Source organism: Pithys albifrons, chromosome 3 (genome assembly GCF_047495875.1).
Source record: "Pithys albifrons albifrons isolate INPA30051 chromosome 3, PitAlb_v1, whole genome shotgun sequence".
In the NCBI taxonomy this organism is placed as follows: domain Eukaryota; kingdom Metazoa; phylum Chordata; class Aves; order Passeriformes; family Thamnophilidae; genus Pithys; species Pithys albifrons.
Window position 1 is genome coordinate 72,083,165 of NC_092460.1, and position 22,728 is coordinate 72,105,892.

General features: G+C 37.7%; 1 protein-coding gene across 3 annotated transcripts in view; it reads right to left on the bottom strand.

Annotated features, from left to right (window-relative positions):
* The window catches only part of PPHLN1 (periphilin 1), a 64,117-nt gene that overhangs the window by 5,053 nt on the left and 36,336 nt on the right, over positions 1-22,728 (bottom strand). The window lies entirely within an intron of this gene.

The window sequence follows — 22,728 nt, forward strand, 5'->3', positions numbered from 1 at the left end:
ATTCCAGCTAAATTTATTAATCTAAACTCCCAGCAAAAAAAGAATTTGTCAAAGTCTTCCAGCTGCCAGATGCAGTTCATTTTCACACCTCTTTGGCCAACTGCCATTTAGAAAATACATTGGCTTTTTAAATGAAAAAAAAAGTAATAAGTTTTCTATCTCCGTTTATTTTTTTTTTTGAGAAAAAAAGCTAAAATGTTGACATTCTCTATGATTCTCTTTTCTTAGAATCTGTTTTTCACAGAGATGTGCAACCCATCCCTCCCACATTTATTTATATTGTGGACACAACGATACAACTGTATACAAGCCATTCTCCAGTACTAAAAAGAAAAAAACAAACACATAACACACCCACCCCACTCCCAGCCAAAACACACCACACTGTTTTATTCATGAACCAGTTCGAGATCACCTCAAGCATATTGATGCCAGAGGAGCAGTAAAAAACCCCAATATTCTGCACACAAACTAAACTATTCTCAGAAAAACAATTATCATGATACCTCTAATACGGCAGTTCTCATACGTTTGAAAGTACATTCTATAAAAACGGTCTAAAACAAGCCCCACTCTTCAAACACTGGTTGGCAAATAAAAGAAAACCTTTTGGAAGAAACATAATTTCCATGGAGATTAACAAGTCAAAAAGAAGAGTGCAGCCCAAACTAAACTGGAGCTAAACATCTAGGTGTGGAAAAAACATTGTGTACATGGCACTTTTTCAAAGAGGGGTTTGTTTTCTGCTTTGCATGTGTACTCCTTTGGTGGTAAAATACAGCACAAAACCCCTGACTTCCAGAGCTCATGTTCCACAGCAAATAAACGATGGTATTTGCTAAAACAACTTCAGAGTAAATTTGGGTTACTTTTTTCTCTGACTCTTTCCGGAGCATCACTGTCTCTGCTTAGCCATGTGACAGACAGATGGGATTTCACTTTAGATAACTCACGCTTTTCAAGAACCTGCAGCATGCTTGCTAGCAGCTTCACAAAATGATTTCTGAAACGTTTTTTCTTCCCAAAGACATATGGTTTGGGAGAAATAGTTCAATCTTTTTTTTTTTCCTTAATGCATGTCTGTTTGTCTTATCACCTTGAAAATGGTCAGACCAAGGATGTGTGAACGATCTCCCACAGGTAAACAAACCTGGTAATTCCGAGTCTTAAGAAGACCCTATCACTAATAGGCAATACAGATGTGTTACCTCATCTTATGCACCGGAAGGCGCCCAAATCTACAAATGAAGGAAATGCTCTACTTTTAGTTTGTTTTCAAATGAATGGCAAATAGTACTATTTGCTATTTCACTCACACACCACAAAGAACCAGCCCACATTAAATTCTCTGACCCTTAGCATATAAATATTAGCTCGATCTAAGCACATTTTTCTTCCAAACTTTCACAGAAGACGAGTTGGAGGAGAATCAAGAGAGCCACTGTTGTTGCAGAATCTGGAATCACAAGTCTTTTTGCTGCCACAATAATCTGGAAACTAAACACCTTCATAAAAGAGGTGAACATTTTCAATACTTTATGACAAAAGACTTTAAAAAAATAGAATTGACCTAAATTAGGGGAAGGAGAGCGAAGGTGGAGCAGGAAGGCAATTCTAACAGAAAACAAAGGAAACAGCTCAGCTCCTCTAACAATAATTGCACAATCTTCCCTCAACAAGCTTTCTGTCCCAGCTGCTAATTCTGATCCTCCTTCCCAGTTGTGCTGATAAACCTATTTGTATAGCTGCAACGCAGTAAATTGCATCACTGAGATGATCCTTTTTAAAATTACTTCCCTCCAATTAATGCAATCACAGTGATTCCATTCTAAAAGCAGATGCATCAGCACAACTGAAAGAACTGTGAGCCATGGTCTCAAAGTGAAAATAACTCCACAAACCAGTTTATATCTGAAGTTAGTGCACAACTACCAACACTTAGAGAGTTTACTATGCTTTACAGAAGGAAATAGAGATTATAAATTACAAGAATATCAATACAGAAAATGTTAATTAAACTTAATGGTACAATCATTTGAAAAATTTGTAGAAGTATCAAAGGTCTTAAAAAAGAGGATAGTGGTGTAACATATTAAAATCCTTCTTTACACAGAATACAAGGAGGTTATTTCTGGAAAATAAGCCACAAACATGATGCTGGAGGAAGAAAGAAAACTGCAGAAAAGATTCCAAACAAGCAAGAAAGCTTTTTGTTGGAGAAAAATACTCGAAGAATTTGTGACCCAACATGGTACAAAAATAACCTTTATCTTTAAAATTCCAGCTGATACTGATTTTGATCTCAGGCCATGGAAAGCTCATCTATAAACATCTGGAACCGAAAGCTGAAAGTTATTCCATGTGTGCGGAAAGAAGAAATAACTATTTTAAAATGAAAAATAAGGAAAGGGAATGATACCAATTACATGATTATTCTGTCCAACATATAAATGGGATAATCCTGAAAACATCTAAAGCCACAGGGTGATCATGTACCAAGGCCCTAGCATAAATTTATTCTCTGACCTAAGAAACATTAACAGAATAACAGAAAGAGCATGTAAAACTTTAGTAAACCAATGCAGAAGCAGAAACAGCTGTTCCATTCCAAAATACATAACTATATTTATTTTATATATACACAGTGTGTGTGTGAATATATATATCTATATGGTCTGGATTTTCCTATGAACTGGAAGTATTTAAGCGGAATTCAAGTTCTCTTTGAAGAGTTTTCCAAAATCAGCACATCTGGCATCTGTGAGGTGAGAGGATCACAAATATACATACTTTCATATTATTCTCATGGAATTTTAGCCTCTTTTATTGTTACATAGGCGCTCTGGCTGAGATCAACCCTCTGCTGCACTGGTGTCCATGTAAGCATTTGATGCACACCTAAAGGTGTGATGCACCTGCAACATGTTAGTGAACACTCCTCATTCCTGAACAGGAATAAAGAAGGGCAGAAGCAAGCACATGGGGACTGCTCATGTCTTTGACTTCTCCCTTCTTCAACGATAATCTAAAAATGGTCTTGGCTTAAACCAAAGAAAAACATGTTGAATGGCTTTGCTGATGGGTGAAATTATACCTTGCTAGGTGACATGCCTACTACTCACTGACAAAGTCCACCTCATTTCCTTTCTCTGCCAAGAATAGCCCCATTTTTTTCTCTAAAACTGTCCAGAGCTGCACATGGATTTTGTTCAACAGAGCAGTTGGACAACATAAACAGTATTGAGAATGAAAACTAGAACTTAAGACGTCCTCCCATGCAAATGATTACAGGCTGCAGAAGAGTTGTAAGAGTAGTCTTGATCTCAAGGTCTTGCATACCTGGCCAAAAAACAGCTTGATTTCACCAGCAAGAGCAGACACGATATTTAAAGGAGATTAGGAAAAAACCCCTTATTTCCACCCATGAACCAAGTTTCCCCAGTTTAGTTCTACAGTCCATGCAAAGAAAGGCTTCTTAATGTCTCAAGGTGACTCAGAACAGCTAAAACCACATCTGTTCTAAACAGATTTGATGAAGAGGGAAACAAGGCAGACGTTCCCTGACAACCGGAATGACCTTCAGGAGGACTGGTTCCACCAGGATACAAAAGCTAGCCCCTGCGTCTCCCATGTCCACAGCTCATAGAAAGCAGAACTGGGGTAGCAAATGGCAGATGCAAATTTCTCTCAAAAAGGACTCAGCTGAGTCTTCACCTCTCCTTTGTGAGAGAACTCTTTTAATGGATATGCTTTATTTTATACACAGGTGTTAAAACATTAACTTTTTTTTCCAGCTACGGTTTTGAATGAATGTGACACCTTTTTTGAAAGCTCTTGGCTTTATGCACATGTAAAAGCCTCTTGAATAGGAATCATCAAGAGATGTGCATATGCAAGGTTTGAACAGGAGACGGGCAAACTCACTTCAGTGCAGAGGAGGGACTTTTGCTCACAAACACAAGCAGGACCCTGGACATGACGAGGACCACACCCATTAAGTGGATGTGACAATTTAGCAAGTTAAATTGATGCCCATGATTTAATCATAATTTCCAACCCCTTGCTCTTTTCCATCACAACCTTTCCTTCATTTTTTCAGTACTCTTATCATTCAATACAATTACAGATACATCTAACACTCTCTCGCCTCCACCAGGGCTCCTTCACAGCAACACAGCGTTAAGTCTGGGTTCTCTGAGCAGCTACACACCACACATATACAGCCCACCTTCGGTGCTTGTAAGTCAGTGCTCATCTTAAAAGATGCCTGTTTAGCTCCTCATCCAGAAGACCAAAGACCCTCAAGGCTCAGTTCACAGAGGGGAAGGAGCTGAAGCTGTGACTAGAAACCACGTTAAACAGCCTGCAACCCTTAGATACTAACTCACTTTTGAGAAGACCCAACATGCCCAGCAATCACAATCTGGCATCTGTGATTCATGCAAATACTCATTTACTATATTATCTTTCAGAAGACAGAAGCTCTTCAGTTACCAAGGGCGCATTTCTCACAAGTATCAAATACCTCATGTAAGGAGGAGAGAAGCAACATGCTCACTGGTAGCTGCTTGATTTCTCACAAAAGCAGAGCATGAACATGCAGAGCACAAGTTTGAAAGCTGTACCACGTCCCCTCCAGACACTTCACTAATGAAAGAGCAAAACTGCCAGATATTTTCCTTGCTTCAGTGATGCCCCAGGGCCCCCGCACACCAGACAGAGGTAACAGCTTTTGTTCACCCACCTAAACCACGATAGCTGGGTTGGTATAGCCCCCTGGTGGTATAAACCAGCTTATTTCCCCTCAGCAGACCTAAAATAAATCTGACAAAGCACTCTTCTGTTAACCCAGCCACATCTATGCCATGTTTTCCCAGCATGGGTGAGACTATGAGGTATAATTTTTCTTCTACTCCTAACTAAAAGCAATACTGAAAATTTTATAATGCAAACCTAACTCCAAGCTGATTGCATATGCAGTCAAGTTTTCATTTTAATTGTGTATGTAAGCTCTATCAAACTTGGAAACTACTCTATACTGAATGACTTCAGAACCACTGATATCAGGTTTTTTCTTTGCCAAAGACATCTTTTAAAAGGAATTACTACTTCCCCCCAAATATCTTTTTTTTAATTTATTTACATGCTATCTTTGAGTATTTTCAACCACGCAAATTAGACTTCATTAACCTACCCGAAGTTTACTCTACTAAAGTACAATAAGCTAATTTCATCACTGCAGTGGCAATGTAATTGTATTGTTATATTTATGAGTACAATATATAAATTCATAGCTCCACAGTGCAAAGAATGCTTAGAACTGTCATTAAAACCACTTGCAGACAATTCTCATGATAAGACATTTAGAATTGGTTTTCAACCAAGATGAACTCCTTTTTATGGTTACAAAAAGCTAAATTAACAGCCAAAAAAATCTAATGATTGGCTACAATAGTGGTATACAATCTTTAATTATAAAATATCAACAAGTGTACTCTGTTCCTTTCTTAAAAACACACTAACAATTTTGCCTTGAATCCATGTAATATTTTCTACATCCATTAATCAATGTGTTTATTGGCCAACTAGATATTGAAATGCAAATTAGGGGAAACAAGTTACTTAATCTACTATGTAATAATGAACAATTTCATGTAATTAACTACTAACTGAAGATATGCAAAATATTAAAGTTATTTGCACTTGAATGCACTTCTGCCTCCCTTTCTATTGAACGTTTCAAATGCCTGGTTTAACAGATTTAATCAGCTTTCATAATTTAAGCCCACCATTTTTGGCATCTAAACACCTGACTGAAAGTCTGCTGGGACTCCCTCTCGTGGAACAGGTATCAGTAAAGCCTTCACTGTAAAAGCAGCATGAATTCAGATTTGGACCCTGTTTTGTCCTCAAGGACCAGGACTGGAGACGTGTGGGGACAACACGTGGGCACAGCACAGCAGGGACAGATGCTGGGAGCCGCAGTGCCTGGGAAGAGGCCCTTAGGACACACAGCTGAGGCTGCCCTGGACTCCCAAGTTGCTGGAGCCACAGTGTTTCTGTTCAGCTTGTCTACAGCACCTTGCTTCTAGGTCATAGCATCTCCTGCCTGTGATTTTATTTATTCCTTTGACTAAACTAGTTTGGTAGAGGAAATGCAGTGTAAAACAGTGACACCACAAAGCTTCCCCTTCAGTTAAAAGTAGAATTCTAATATGACAAGAGATGTAAAGTGCTCTGTAAAACTGAGGGATGGGTGCCTATGTCTACAGTAACAAACTCTGCTGAGTTTACACATACATTTTAAGGCTGAAAACCCTGAAGAGCTGGCTTGGGTCCTGATACACAACTCTGGTCTTTTCCATGCTGTGCAATACACTGAAAGGAAAATAGGCAGGTCATATGATTTACCGGTGTGAATCCGTTACACCCAGTTTAAGCTCAAGACATCATCTGGATACTCTGATTGATACCATGCCCCTGGTGACACCTCTGCAATTCCAGTGAAGCCATGGGTCTGCATGGGTGGGGATGGAGCTCACTGCTGCTCAGGAGAAGCCCATGACTGGCTCAGGAGTGCCACGTCTGCAGCTGTGCCCCAACAAAGCCACACTGACTTGCCTTCCACACATCAGCCTTCTCTGCCCAGAGCTTCTGCAGTGCAGGGCTCTGCCCTGGAGAGCAATCACACCTCTAAACATCTCTGCAGAGAAGCACCACCCCTCCTCAACTCCTCTTCACCATCCAAACGAAAAAATGACAAGGTTTTGTGCATTTGCTCAATGCTTATATAAACCAATGTAAAGGTGGAACATACAGATTTTGTATGACGCTGTTGAGGAGACGCAAAGAATAACAGTAATAAAAATAAAAAGCAACAAAAACGGAAGTTCTGAACAAGTACATGTTTACAGCTCCAGTTACACAAGAACAGATCTGCAGAGCAAGGCTGTACAGTTCAGAACAATCATAGCAAAAGACAACCAAGTTAGTGCTACTTAGAAACCTGTGCATATGAAGCACTGAACTGTCTCAGCCATCTTTCAAATCAAAGGGAACAGGGAAAACACCACATCTGGTATTTAACACAATGCCAGATTAATATGAAACTGCTATGACTTGTATTGCCTGGCAATTAAATTAGTATCTGGACAGTTCAGCAATAGCTTTCATTTATGAAAACTTACATTTTGCAAATAGTTCCCCATTGCTTTAAAATTACTACACATAAATTTTCAATAATAAGCAAGAATTTATTTTAAATGCATTCCTAGGAAATTCACATATTTAATATTTTCTAATACTGTGGTGGAGAAGTTGATACAAATGTTCAAATGAATAAGAACGGGTACAAAACAAAAATGTACATGACAATACACTTCATTTAATGTTACATTTTGGCAAGAGCAAGTGTATTATTACTTCTTCAAGAAATGCCTTGCTCAGTCAAGCAGAAGTAGCTCCCATGTGGGAGAGCAAAGACTATTATGTTACATCGTTTTACTGGAGATAATTCTTTGCTAAACCAATCAGACCACATAATAACAGCATTCTAACACCAACTACGGGCCCTCAGAGACCAGTTTGTGTGTGGCCTAGATTTCACAGGCTTCTTTACAACAGATGTGTTGGATGAGGGTAGTGTTACTTCATATATTCACTTGTGTGTTCCTTAGGTAAAACAGCCTCTTACATATTCTTCTTCTTCAACTAATCCATAGCAATTACAGTGCGTCTAAACCTCACTAGGAGTACTTATAATTTCTTGAAGATACATCAATGACATCTTTTCAGCTCATGTATAAGAATACCCAGCTGTATGTTTAAGAATGCCCAGGTACAAACAACTATGCAAACAAGTCCAAAAATTGTCTGAAAGAGCAACTGTTTATATACATATAATAATTTCCCTTAGTTCTATAACGATCTTCAAGTCAAAAAACTGCATTTTCACAGAAGCATGAATGAAAAATTCCTAAATACTCTCCTTTCTGATGCATGCTAAAAAGCTCCCATTACTTGAAATACACCAGTTCTGGATTAAACAGGAAATAATCAGCTTTATGCCAAAGGAAGGACCTCGCCCTGCAACTTTTTATTTATAAAATACTGAATTGATGGAAAGCTATTTCCTAAATCTGCTCCATGGTAAACTTATTGCTCCATCCAAAACAGGAAGGGTGAAGTTTATCTACAAAAGACTCTGTGTTAATTCTCTTGTTAAAAATGCTTTAATAGCTTTCAGTTATGTCCACTGACCATAAAGGAACATGGGTTTCATTTAAGCTTCATAAGAATGGGCTGCATATTAACAGCAACAATAAAATTACAAACTAATCTTTCTTGTCATAAAAACACAAAAATATTTTGCATAAAATACACAGTAGTTCAAAATTCATACAGATCTGCTGTGTTGCAGTCAAAACCAACAATGATGCCCTTGATTTTACCAAAAAGTGACTTCGGATGATTTCATTTTCCCCTCAAAAAAAGTCATCACACTTTCAGTTTCAACAAATATCCTCAGCTACACATATTCTCAAACTCAATATTCTGTTTAAGAGGGCTCATTATTGTTAATGGACAATACAGAATTTTATCCTGAGGTGTGGATTGCTTGTATTTCCTCCCATTGCAAAGTGAAAATAAACAGCAATAGGGAAAAAAGCAACCAAAAAAACCCTTCCTTTTTCCAATTAAGAGCAATTCCAAGTAGATTCTTTGCACAATTATCTGGCAGCAACATTGCTAATAGAAACTCAAAGCTGATGGATCCATGAGTTTAAGAACCAGTCCTTACACGAGAAGACTTCCTCATCATCACTATAAAAAGAGCAACTTAATTTTTAACTTCTTCAGTGGTTAAAGAAATGGTAAAACAAGTTTGAAATTGCATGCCAAAGGGTAGGTTTTTTCATCACATATGCAGCATAAAGAAAATACTACACAAAATAAGTAAACTACTGTAGGCAATGGACAGCTTTTCAGAAAGGAAAAGCAACAGCTGCAAGAAGAAACACTATTACTTCGATTACCAACATTTTATTGCTTAGTTTACATTAACCTTACTGCTTCTGAAAGTTTAGAATTACTTGACAAATTATATTAACCTCACAAATCAGTTTTATTAGTGTCTCGATAATGGATCAGTTTTTTTTTCACGTCCAAGTCATTATCCTGTCTACCCTTGAAACAGTCATTCTCATAATTTAAGTATTCATTTCAAATCTAAAATGAAATAAAGGAGAAGAGAAATTAAGACCATGTTTTTGAAGACTTCTGTAATCTTTCCTTAGCTTGTGGATTGGTGTCTTTTTCCACATGCAGCTGTGACAGCTGAAGACTATTCTCCCTTCCCAGCTGTCAGCACCCCCATGCCAGAAACCATCACCCCACTTGTTTGTGTGAGCCAGTAGTACAGAGGACTAAAATGAATTTTTAGGCAAACCCAGGCTGATTAGGTCACAAGTAGCACATCGGTTGGGCTGTGGAGAGTAATCACCTATCCTGGGTGAGAAGGTGACAAGTATCCGTGGATGACATGTAAAGAGGACATTTATCTGTAGCTTTACACTACCTATCCAGTCTCTTTCAGCTCATTTGGAACTACTCAGAGAACCTCCACCTAACCCAGACAAAGCATACAGGATCTGTGTTTAAATGTTTGCGTATCTTAGCATTTATCTTTATACAAAATATCTATGGAAGCAGAACATAAAGCTAATAAAATGGCTGGGGTTGGAGCAGGTCAGCAAAGTTGTATGATGAAGCCTCATTTCTTATTGCAAATATATTCATTCCTCCATTTATTGTATTCAACACCCAAATTATCTCTCCTTCTGCATCTGTTCCCACAATTCTAGCTATTTCCACTTCAATTTGGAAGCAGAAATCTGACCTCAAAATTGGTAAAAACAGAAAGCATGTCTCTTCCCAAAGAGAAAGCCACAAAGAGTAGAGATTGTCTTCTATGGTTAGTAAATCATATGTCTTAGGGCAGCGATTACCAACTGTGGTTCCAAGGGAATGTAGTACGAGTTCTACATTTACAGAGTGCATATACCACTGAGTGTATTCCACAGTACTGGGAATTAATTATTTGGTAAGTCTCGGTTACAGCCTATAAGTAATACTGAAGAATCACAGCGATTAACTGGTTCAAAAGAGCTTGGGAATCACTGTTTTTTTCATTGTGAACAATTTTTCCATGTGGAAAAACAAGCCTATTTTGTATTTAAATGCATCATCTCAGAACGCTAGCTTTCTACATTCTGTTCACAAGACTTTCTTATACTGAGATAGTTAAACAATGCTGCAAAACTTCAGCACAAGAACTGTTACTATCAAACTCATTAAAGGAATGAATGTCTGCCCTGTTCAATCCAGTGTCACTGAACACTTTCCAGAAGTTGTCTGATGGGGTGAACTGACAGAGGACATATTAGGAACAAACTTGGCAAGATACATGAACACACATGACTTTTTGAAGTGTTTTGCTTGTCTTCAGATTCTGGCATCCACTGAAAAGCTTTGATTTTTTTCGAGTCTGGCTTCAGTCAGTTCTTATAAAAGGTTTTATGATCATGGGAAGAAAACTGGGATCATCGAATACTGTTCTATGTCAGGGATTTTTACTAAGACAGTTTTTGAGAGCTTTAGCTCTGTATTCTTCAGATAGATTACAGCAGCTTTCTGTGATCTGTGACACTTAAATTGCTGTGACAGCACTATGCACCAAATCCACTAGGTCAACAAATAACAGATATTTCTAGTACTCAAGTGACAAAACTCAGAATCACACAATCATTAAGGTTGACCCTTAATACCTTTGAGTCCAACTGTAACTATAACACTGCCAAGACCACCACTAAACCATGTCCTTAAGTGTGACGTCTACACATCTTTCAAATACCATCATGGATAGTGATTCCACCCCTACCCTGGGCAGCCTCTTCCAATGTTTGATAACTGTTTCAGTGAAGAAATTTTTCCTAATACCAAATCCAAACCTCCCCTGGTGCAACTTGGGGCCATTGCCTCTTGTTCTGTCACTTATTACATGGGAAAAGAGATCGACCCCCACCTCGCTACAATGTCCTGTCAGGTAGTTGTAGAGAGTGATCCCGTCCCCCTTAAGCCTCCTTTTCTCCAGGCTAAACAACTCCAGCTCCCTCAGCTCCTTAAGATTTATGCTCCAGACCCTTCACTAGTTCTATTCCCCCTCACTGGACACACTCCAGCACTTCAATGTCTTTCTTGCAGTGAGAGGCCCGAAACTGAACACAGGATTCAAGGTGTGGTTTCACTAGTGCCAAGTACAGGGGGACAATCAGTGTCCTGGTCCTGCTGACCACACTGATTGCTGACACAAGGATACCTGCAGTCCAGACTCAGTCCTCTTGAATATACTTCATGGAATATCTTACTTACTATAACTGTAAAATAGGGAGGCTCATTATGGTACCAGTATTCGTTTACTACCAAGAATATTAAAGCAACATGTAAACTAACAAATCAATGAAAAGAAAATAAATAGCTAGAACAAATTAGTAGCTGCCCTGAAACTCTGTCAACTTCCTTCATGTTAAAGATTTGAGTACCACTGTCAGAATTAAGAATAGTGGTCAAATCAGAGATACAGCAAATTCTGCCTCTGGCCAACACTCCAATGTATAGAATTTCACTTTGACAAATCACACGGACAACTGAAGGTATGGGGGAGTTCCACTGAACACTTCATAATATTTCAAATTACCACCAACTTGTGTAATGATTTGTAGAGATCCTCAAATAATTAGAAAATCTGGTAATATCTGCAAACTCTTCTGTTTTAATCTTACTTTTATAGATACAAAGGATATTGTTTGAATAGACTAAAATAACTCACTTTACAGCAGACATCAAACCAAGCAATTTTGAAACAAACAGCTAAACTCCAGGGAAAGAGTAAGGTAATAAGGAGGCAATACAGAAGAAGATTTAAACTAGATAATGAAACTGGAAACCACAGAATTATAAATGAAAGTATTTATTGACTAAAGTGTACTGCTACAATATAAATAAAGTTTTAATGAATCTCTAAGCAGAATAATAGCTGCTGATAAAGTCTACTGATGGTGAATTGATACAGTGTGTTTTGGATAAGAAGAGCATGGAAAGAGAGCAGTGAAGTCTCTTTTGATAAGTAGAACTAAACAGTTTACTGCCTAAGATAAAAACAGGTTGCTAGAGGTCAAATACTTTAATGCAATAGCCAAAGGAAATAGTATCACACCGTTTACCTTTTAACCTTACTTCATACAAGATTACCATGTGCTCTTAAAGATACAGAATAGACAGGGTTATTTGTGCAAACATATCCTGCAAAAGAAAGCATTCCTCCCTTCATGCAGCCTTACAGAACTTTTTTGGGGAAAAAAAGCCAAACAAAACCACAACACCAAAATCAGTTCATGCTAATCAAGGTCTAGCTGAACAACATTATCTGAAATCAAAATTAAATCAGGAAAAATTTTAATTATTTAGAACAGCCACAATGAAAATGAATGACATTTTCTTATTTCAATTAAAAATTCCAGTGGGCTTTCTGTTCTTTAAAATCTCATAAAGGTATAAACACTGCAAACTTTCTATTTTCAAATCAGCAGGTAAGGGACTGTGCTATTTCAAGGATCAGTATACACAAAGAATTCATTTATATATACCAAACAAAGGATTACTTACTTTATTTATATATTTATTTAAGAGTACCAAAGACTGTGCGGAATAATAACGCTGTTTTTAAGAAGTTGCCTTCTCTAGGGTCAGTAGCTTACACTTGTAATAAAAAAAACCACAACTAGCAGTTGCTGTTTGTTGGCTGCAATGCACTGAAACCTGATCTTAAAACAATTGCTTCGTTCTAACACAATCCACGGACTCATTTCATGTTACCTCAACTTAGTAATAATTTCTTTTTCATCTGTTCACCTCTTCTCTTTGTTCTCCTTAGTTCTCCATTGCTCCGCAAACTACACCGTAGACAAAGCCAAAACACTATTCCTGCCCCAAAGACCCTTCAGTCAGCCAATACACACCTAACAAAGGAACCGCTTCTCCCTCTGACTGCCTTCACTTCTGCCAGTTTTATCCCAGTCCTCCCCATTCCCTTGGCAAGTCTTCATTCAAGCTCTCATATAACCTAGCACTCCAAAAAATCAAAAATTCATTGAAAAATACTTCACATCAATTGAATTATCTAAGCATCTTTGTTTTACTTTGTAATATAAATGCATTTGCATTTCATGCATTTCTATCAAACAGGAAAACAAAAACAAAAGGTATATTCCATAACTGCAGGGAAACATTATCCACAAAAAGACTCTTCACTGTATATATCATGCACATATGCACACATGTTCTTTCAGAGCTTTAATCTAATATATAATACATCACCTTTAAAAAATACAGTAAGAAGCTACTTGCTTACTAATTACACCTACATGCCGAGCAATACATAGAAAAATCAACAGCAAACATATCCATGAAAGTTTGTATCCATATACATAGAAAACCTTACCTGACAACAGGCACTGATTGTTAATACCCAAGTAACATGCTAAGTGACCTTGCCTCTTTTAAAATCTAAACTGATCCACAACAGACAAAAACAAGTTCAGCACTTTAACCCTAACAGACCTCTGCATATCTTAATACAACTCTTCAGCAACATGGACATGTTTTTTTTCAAGACTATTTAGTAGATTAGATACTTTTCTTTAGGACCACTGCTCTGGCTGCTTACTGTGACATGAGTAACGCACACATATATTAAAAGGCTTCACTGCCAACTCATTATAATGATACATGTTTTTCTTGGTAGCAAAGTCCACCCTGCTTAAAATAGAAAGAGCACTCCTAAACCATAGGTTTTTTTGGTAACCTATCTGGGTCATGAGAGACCATATAATTACTTGCTTATCTTTGATTCTGATTTTAGCAAAAACATAGCTGCAAGAAAACCTCCTTCCATATCAACGTGTGTGTGTGTGTGTGTGTGTGTGTGTGTGTGTGTGTGTGTGTGTGTGTGTGTGGCTCGGCTTCGCAAACGAAGATTTGGGAAGGGCTGTCCCCACGTGGGTGTGCCCTTCCAGCCTGTGCAGTGGATTTTAGGTGAGGCTCAGCGTGCGCAGAACTGGCCCCACCGTTTAACTCCTGAGGTTCATCTGCCACGGCCGAGCGCGCTTGGACAGTGCCAGTGAAGTCCTCAGGACTAGAACCTACAGCACCCGGCATTTCCCGGGAGGTCTCCCATCCAAGTACTAATCCGGGGCTGACCCTGCTTAGCTTCCGAGATCTGACGGGATCGGATGTCAGGGAGGCATTTAACTGCCTCATATCAACATAAGAAAAAGGAAAACTATACACTGAGCTGTAGTTATGCCTAAGAGTAAATTTGACAAAAATTATGAAAAGCATTAAAACATTAATTGAGCACTTTTGAGTTACGGCTAGACCCACACTTGGGTAAGCAGATTATTAATTTCATTTAAAACTCATTTCTAAATCAAGAAATATTTTTTCTAGTTGATGACAAATACAGTAAACTGACAATGGACAACAGAACAGTCAGCAGTGACATGTTCATCAAAATTTTTAGTAGGCAATTTCAGGTACTCAATGCAGCAATGTTGCATTTCCTGCCTTACAATTGCAGCTTCCTGCAGATGCCTCGAGGGCATCCAGAGGGGAAGACACCAAGCTAGAAGCACCTGACTACTCCCCACTTGTTTCTGAGACCAGAAATAGCAGTAAGTTTTCTTGCACGATGAACTGTCTCCACCCTCTAGCCAGGGAGAAACTCCACTGCATTTGCCCATGGGCTTTACAGTTTCTGTGGAATTAATTCCCATCTCCACCCATGTTTCCCATCTCATTCTTTCCCCCACCTTCTTGGCTACAGCTCCTGATCTTGGCTCAATTTTTTTTTTCCAAGTGCAAGTCCAGTCCCACCCTGGTTCGTTGCTTCCCACACTCAGTTACTAACCCTGACTCTCTGGTGACCACAAAGCCTTTCATCTCTTCCATATTGCCTCCACCCTCAGATTCAGAGGTCACCTGATTCCTCAGCTAGACATAGTTCTACATATTCTCTTCCACAAACTCTTGTATTCTTTTGTCCCTGCCTTCCCAAGGATGTATCCAGTCCTCCTCCTCTCTTCCCTTTTTTATGGTCCACCTCTTGCCATATAAAAGAACTTTGACAGGAAGATTCCTAACTTGACACTCACTTGCCTTCCTAGACTGGTTCCCCTCCCTTCAGTTGCATGACAAAAAAAGAAGAGTTTTTGTTGGGGATGAAGGGGTTCATCAGTGTCAATCCAAGAGCTGGTGAAGGTACAGTGTCCAATGCCTTTGCTGGGAGAGCTACAGGCAAGACTGCACCATGAGTAGAAGTCGTCTAATTACACATTTCAAGGAGGCTGCATCGGGCTCACAGGTCCCCCCAAGTGAACAAAGAGATATCCTTATCTTACACAGTAAGAGTCCTTGTTGCAAGTACCCTGCTCAGTGGCAGATAACAGACACACGCAAAAGGGCTTTCAGCTTTCCTTCACAGCAAGTTGTGCCTTGGTGTAGGAACATTTCTCTGTAACTGCATGCTTCCACTTCTTAATCACATTAGCTGAGAGACAATAAATAAAACAGAAATCTTTTGATCTTCATTTTCCTAAAGTGAAAATACTTAAAGAAACTGCAAGTGGTTAGAGTTTGAATTAAAGGAGACCATTTAGTTCACAAAACCAAGCTAACTCACTACCAAATATATTGGTTATTGTGACTGTTCTTTCCTCTCAAGATCTACTCAAGAACTTAGGGGCTGAAACAGACAGGTACCGGCTTGGTTCACAACTAAATCGAAATTTGGCTCCAACAAGCCACACAATAGAGGCTGTTATGAGGGTGTCTAGTGATGCACTAGTGTTTTCAAGTGAGTTAATCCTCAAAAATATGCAGAGCTAATGCTATTGTAGTTAGAAGACGGTGAGGTGTTTTAAAGGAAGAGGAGAGTTCTGGCTATGGTAGCTTTAGATAGAAATTGAACAGGAATATTTTTTAAAGTTTTATCCTCCCTATGACAAAAATAAACAGTTACTGTGCAAATACCACCAAATACTACAGCTTTCTATAGATTTCTGCCTGATGATTAAATAACTTTGTGTGCCTAAGCAGTACTTTCAAGATAGTGAATGTTCAGAGCCAGTACTGGCTCAACACAGCTCAACACAGTGTGAGTACTCCCTTGTAGCAGCAGGCACATTTAAGGAGCCACACTGTGAATAAGAGAACTGGTTAAAGAAGTAACTGAAAACTTCCCATTCTTTTTCTTGACCAGATTCATGCTCAGGCCAGCACAGGGAACGATACGGTATAGGGACATAATTTCTTAAATTATGGATGTCACCAAATCCTTTGTAATGTGCAGCTGAGGTTTGCAATGGTAAAAGTTGGTTTGCATTTTTTATGGGTTTTTCTTGTTTGGTTTTTTGATTTTGGATTTTTTGGGTTTGTATTTTGGGCTGGGGGTTTTTTTGGTTGGTTGGTTGTTTTGGTGGGTTTTTTTAAACAGCAGCACTTGCTGAAGGAGACTTTCTGATGCCTAGTGAGATACAGTCATAATATGGTCTCCACTGGAATGTATACCATTTCTGTTACTGTCTAATTTCATAAAGCTTGTAACAATTAATCATCTTGGTTTATAACTAAATTCAATTTAGTTGAAATCTGACAACAGAGTCAAAAGATACACAGCACAGGTACCCTGTAACTGCATAAGGTAGTTTCTCTGGGAAGCCAAGTTAAAAAGAAACATAAAATGGGCAAATTTCCAGTTGATCACTGAAAAGCTTGTGTCAGCATATCCTAATCTATTTATGATTTTCTGTTTAAATTGGTTTTTTTTTTTTTTTTAGGTAGCATGTGACCAAAAACTTAATATATACTGAGGTGGTGAACTGCTTGTGAGGTGTAATTAAGGTCAAGGAAGCATACACAGTTCCCATAAAAGTACAACATTTCATGGTGTAATGTAACCAAGTATTTAAGCTATCTGGAGTCAGGAGAAGGGGAAAGACTGCTAACAAGCAAATTAAACACTGGATCCATGTATGAAAGGTTATTTGTGTCGTTCAGAGCAATATTTGAAGTTCAAGAATTCAGAAAGTGAATTCTGAAGAATTTAGCTGCTCAAGAAGCATGAGAAGCTAAAGAATCATGAATATGAACCACTCGATTGGTCAGATTCACCTTCTGTGCTTTTTTCAAGTTAGGCTGACTCTACTAGCCTTTGCAAGTTGAAGTACAGAGGGAAAACAGGCAAACCAAAACATTTGTCCTGTGGGGAATCTTGTTTTTCTGCTATGTTTTGTGAAGCATGCCCTGTGATATCCATATTAGTGTATGTCCATACAAGCACCAAGGCCTCAAAAGTCACAACATCAATGCAAACAAGAGTCAAACAAAACAGGAAAGTGATCCTTGTGGGTCAGCAATGAACGATAATGTGCACTAGTCATTTACACCTCAAGATAAAAATCTAATGTTTTCATAATCTTAACTTACAGAAGAAGCACTTGCATAAACAACTTATGCAACAATACATTTTTTTCCCTCCATATAATTTGGGAAACTAAACTTTACGCAAGTTCCCAATTCTGATGTCTTTTGGAACTGTAAGATGACTCCGTATTTTAAAGTCAGAGAAAATTAATACTTTCTATGCCAAGGTTTAAGACAAAAACCTATAAAAATACTAAATGTATTCAAAATAATTTGAACAAAACCCATGTAACAATCTCCTGTAAATTGTAGGTTTCTAATTTTAAATAATCCACTAATATTCACAGAAAAGAACAAGCTATTAAAAAAAGGTGTAGTCTAACCATCTAAAGAACATACTGAGTTTAACCTGATCAGTGAAACAACTGCCAAAAGAAAGAAGGCCATCAGGCAGTGAGATACAGCATATAAACCTAAGAACCAGGTGACAAATATAACCTGTCACCCAAGTGTCTTTGGTCACAGATTATCCTATATTTACACATAGAATCAGTGTTGTATATAAATCAGAAATACAAATGGATCAGAGGATTAAACCACATTCACCAGGAAAACTGTCATCTACAAACCAAGTTTCTGTTATATAAAGATGAGCACCACAGTCTGTAAAAGACACAAAAATCCATAAACCTGTAGATTCACACTTAAGCATATTTTGTAGAGTGATTTCACAGGTAGAGTGACATTACTTTGTCACTGTCTACTTCAACCTCCTGAGGCCTGAAAGCCCTTGTCAATGCAGGAGAAATGGAAAACAGCTTCCATGCCAAACATCAGGTCGTCCCTGTCACCAATCTTCCTGCCACTACAGTTCCTTTGCCACTTACCAGGGACTTCTGCATGTTCACTCAGTTACCACATTCCCATCATCACATACAGTTTTATGAAACCTTTGCTTTACGACACTCTTCTCTGTTTGCCCTATATACATCTTGTTTTAAGCACCACTTGGACTCCCATTTCCTCTCAAGGTTGTCAGAAGATCAATGCTCAGAATGTACTGGGAATACTGACAGAGACAATGTGAAATCAGTGGGGGGATTATAGATGTTAGACAGTAGTTCTTTAAGCTTGTGCTATTTCTGAAGGAACTTAGATTTCTGGATCTGATTACTAGGAACATGGGATTGGTCCTATTCTCATTCTGTTTCAACCCTGGAAGCAGCAGGTTTCCCTAGGTACAATGCTGAAGAGACAGTAGGTTATAGGAACAAAAAATACTTACAACTTTAGTCCTCAGAGAATTGAGCCAACTAAGAGAGAATTTCATCTTTAATCCTTGAAAGTCCAAAAATAAAATCAAATACACACTACTTCCTAAGAACACCAATGCCCTTGTGTTAAAGCAAGAACAAGCTGGATACAAAGTTGAAGAGGAAGCTTTCTATATCTGCTGAATTAAATTCAAGTTATTAAAAGCAACAACAACAAAACTTCACCACCACCACAAAAAAGAACAAACTAAAAAAACCCAACACACCAAAACACCAGTCACTCTCACTCCTATAGAAATTACTGTCTTTATCAAGGCTCAGACCATCACCATTTTTGGGTTTGTCCTTCAGCATTCTCAGGTTTGCCAGTGTCAGTTCAGCTTATCCTTCCAACCATCTCAACTTCTGACAGTTTTTCCAGTAGGCAATTTCTCATAATTAGTTCCTAATTATGTATTAAGGCCCACACATTCTTAGTGAGTTTCTTCTCTTGCTAACACCTTTTCCACTCCTGTTTACACTCATCATCTCTTGAAACTAATCTTTTTTCTTTCCAGCCTACTCAGTATCATAGTTTCCAAGTCTTCTTTCATCCTGTTTTTATGTTCTTCTGATTTCTCACGACTGAAGAAAAATTTAAATCAACCAATCACTGCTAGCTGTTGATTGCAAAAATGTTATATAAGTAATAACTCCTTAGATTTTCACTTTATCTGACCAAAAAGTGGATCCGGTCTTTCAGATCTGAACATATCTTCTTTCACATTTTCTTTGGTTTCAACCAAGTCCAACAATTTTATCAAGTACCTAACTACTAACTCTCTGTCATTAAAGTCTTACAGAGATCTGCTACCAAATTCTAAAACATGTATACAATCCCCCTTAAGACTCTCTGTAAGCAAACAGCTCCCTCTGAGATCTTGCAATCCACAGTACTGCTTGATCACATAATGAAGTGTCTCTACACAAAACCTCTCTGTCTGTCAGTGGGTTGGATCCCAAGCTTTCACCAATCCCAAAATAATGCGATCAGTATCAGGCCTAAAACTGTTTACATTGAAAAACATATGGCAAAATAAACATAAGATCTTCAATAGATAGTGATAGAAAGCTAAAGGTGAATTACATCTAATTCAAACCTCTCTAAAAAATCCCCCTGGTGTTACTGCATATATGCATACATTTCTGGTATGAAGTTCTCTTAAAAGTATTTCCCTAAGAGCACTGCATGTTAAATAACACTCGGTTTCTATCAATTTTCCAATGACAAAAGCTGCTGGCAAAAAGCTGAAATGTGGTAATATATTTCCTTATTAAACCATACCTTCAGGTACTGAAGTAAAGTGAATGAGTTGCATTGATTCTGCATATGCAGCAGTTTGTAATTAAGAACACAGCAGTGTATACCAAATAACCCATTAATGTCCATGGAAAGGAACTAGAAATGTAAAGTGAGAGGCTGCAACTCCTAAAGCACTGTGACCCAAACACACGAAAAAGAAAGTAGCTAAAGTTTTCACATCCTTTTACAAGTATCCTGCTTTAAATAAACATATTTGTAAGGAGAATAAAAGCTACTATGAAGATACTGACCAAAAGTTTTGATGTTCTCCATCTTGCAGTTTTATAAACATGAAAACACAAATTTCTAGAAAACACCTCATATTTACAAAATTGAAAGATCCTAACACAAAAAAAGACTTAAGGCAAGCACAACCTATAAAAGATCAAATAAGCATAACAACATAACTGATTTGATTTTGCAATGGTAAAATCTAGAAAAACTATTAAAAGATAATAGAAAAATTAGCAACTCAGAATTAATATGGAAGAAAAAGTGTCTAAGAATGTGTAAAAATAAATAAATTCCTTGCCGTTTATATAAAAGGAGAGGGATACTGATACAAGGAAACTAATAAATCACAAAAGGATGAAACAAGTTCATGAGCAGATGATATAATTAAGTAAAGGAATTGTCATCAATTTTTCTGAGAAGCCCAAGGCAAAATATCAAAGCTTGAGACAAATGTTTTCATGATCAGGAAAAAATAAATTAACTCTCTTAATTACAACTTAAATTTAGATCAAATAAACATAAGCTCAGAGGAGGTATGATACATACTATGCTAGCAACCCAATTAGACTGATGATGATGAGTCCATCATTAAGGCCTTGCCACTGTGTATTAAGCACACAAGGTTTGAAGGACAACAGAAAAGCTAGGAGGGAATGAAATTCTACAGCTTCCCCATCTTTTACTCTCATCTGGCCTGTTACTCTTGTCTGGTCTATTACTGTCAGAAACAAAGCATGTCTGACCTCATCCACAATCAAAAATAATCCTTTAATGTATTTTTTAGCCACTGTTCCAGTTCCTTCAGCTTCATTTAACTCATCTACTTATTAACTTATATTTTAATTAGGGGATTTTTTCCTAACCTAAAAATGTTTGCCTGAAATGAGCGACAGCACAAACAGACCAACAAGTTAATCTGATGAAATGTTTCCCTGGCTCAGCTGAAATCAAAAGAAAAGGTACACCCAAGGCCAGCTTTGACAGCCTCCTTCATTTCTTCCTGGATTCACACTATTCCAATTATTAATGTATTTGTTTTATTTCAACTGCTAAAACTTAGATACCTATCGTACCCAAGACTTTCAAAACTTTTCTGATATATTGACCATTAGCTTAATCCTAGCCAAGATGCAGAAGCTACTTAATATTTACATCCTCTCTCTGCTGAAGAACTGTAAAACAGTTTTGTTTGATGCAAAACAAAACTAGCAATGGACACAGGAGGGGTTGGGAGCAGGGAGGAAGGCATACAATACACTCCCATACATTACAGAAATTCTAACTATTTTATTACGACAGAAATGCCTGTATAATATTTATTAGAACCAAAAATTTCTTAACTAAGTCCGTGCAATGTAAAGTATCACTTTGTGACAGGGCAATCTTTGCTCAGAGCAGCACCTCCAGAGTCCCATTAACAAGTGCTAACTACACACAAAGACAATTCAGCTATTGCTATATAGATCTTACCAGAAGAAGAGATATGACAGAGAAGGGGAACAAGAAACAGTTCTTTTGAAACTACACACATTATAACTTCTAGGCCAGAGATTTAAGTAATTTATCTAAAAAGGAAAAGGAGCTAGCATATCTGGAAAAATGATATGGACAGACTGCTGACCCAGTCACATGTCCATTTTTACTTCTTTCTATGCACCATAGCTGTAAAGTTTCAAACACAAGCTTTAGATAAATCTCCAATTTTCAGCATCTTCCAGCAAGAAGGCTGTCCCATTAGGGTAACAATTTACTGAGGTCTGTTAACAAGCAATATTCATTTAAAAGTCAAGTAAAGAAGCAATTAATACAAATGTTTTGAACATTTAAAAATATTATTCTGCTGAATATTTAAAAACATTAGTGAACTAGAGGTATACAGTCAGTCAGTAATTCGATTAAAAAAATAAAAGCATTCATTAATGTATTAATTCTTGTGTTTCCTTCTTAGATGCCAGAACTCTGGTAACAGCCAAATTGATGTCTGAGTATCAAATCTTATTCAGAAACTCAGAAGTTTGATTTTTTGGCAAAATCAAGGAGGGTACTTGGTAAAATTGTCATTTGGGAAAATCTGTCTTCAGAAAAGAACACATTGGCAGAGGTAACCATGTCATTTCAACTTGCATATGCAACATGTAAGAAACAGGACACATAATAATGGACTAATTAACACAGTGTTGCAGACTTGATGTCTAGACAAGATAAGACATTTCAAGAATCTCTTCTACTCGAGCTCATAAAGGAAGAAGAAAGAGATAGCCTTTTGTGCAACAATGATGCTGAATAGCTCCAATTGTGAATTTAACACCAGGGACCTATTTGTCATCACTTCCAAAAAAA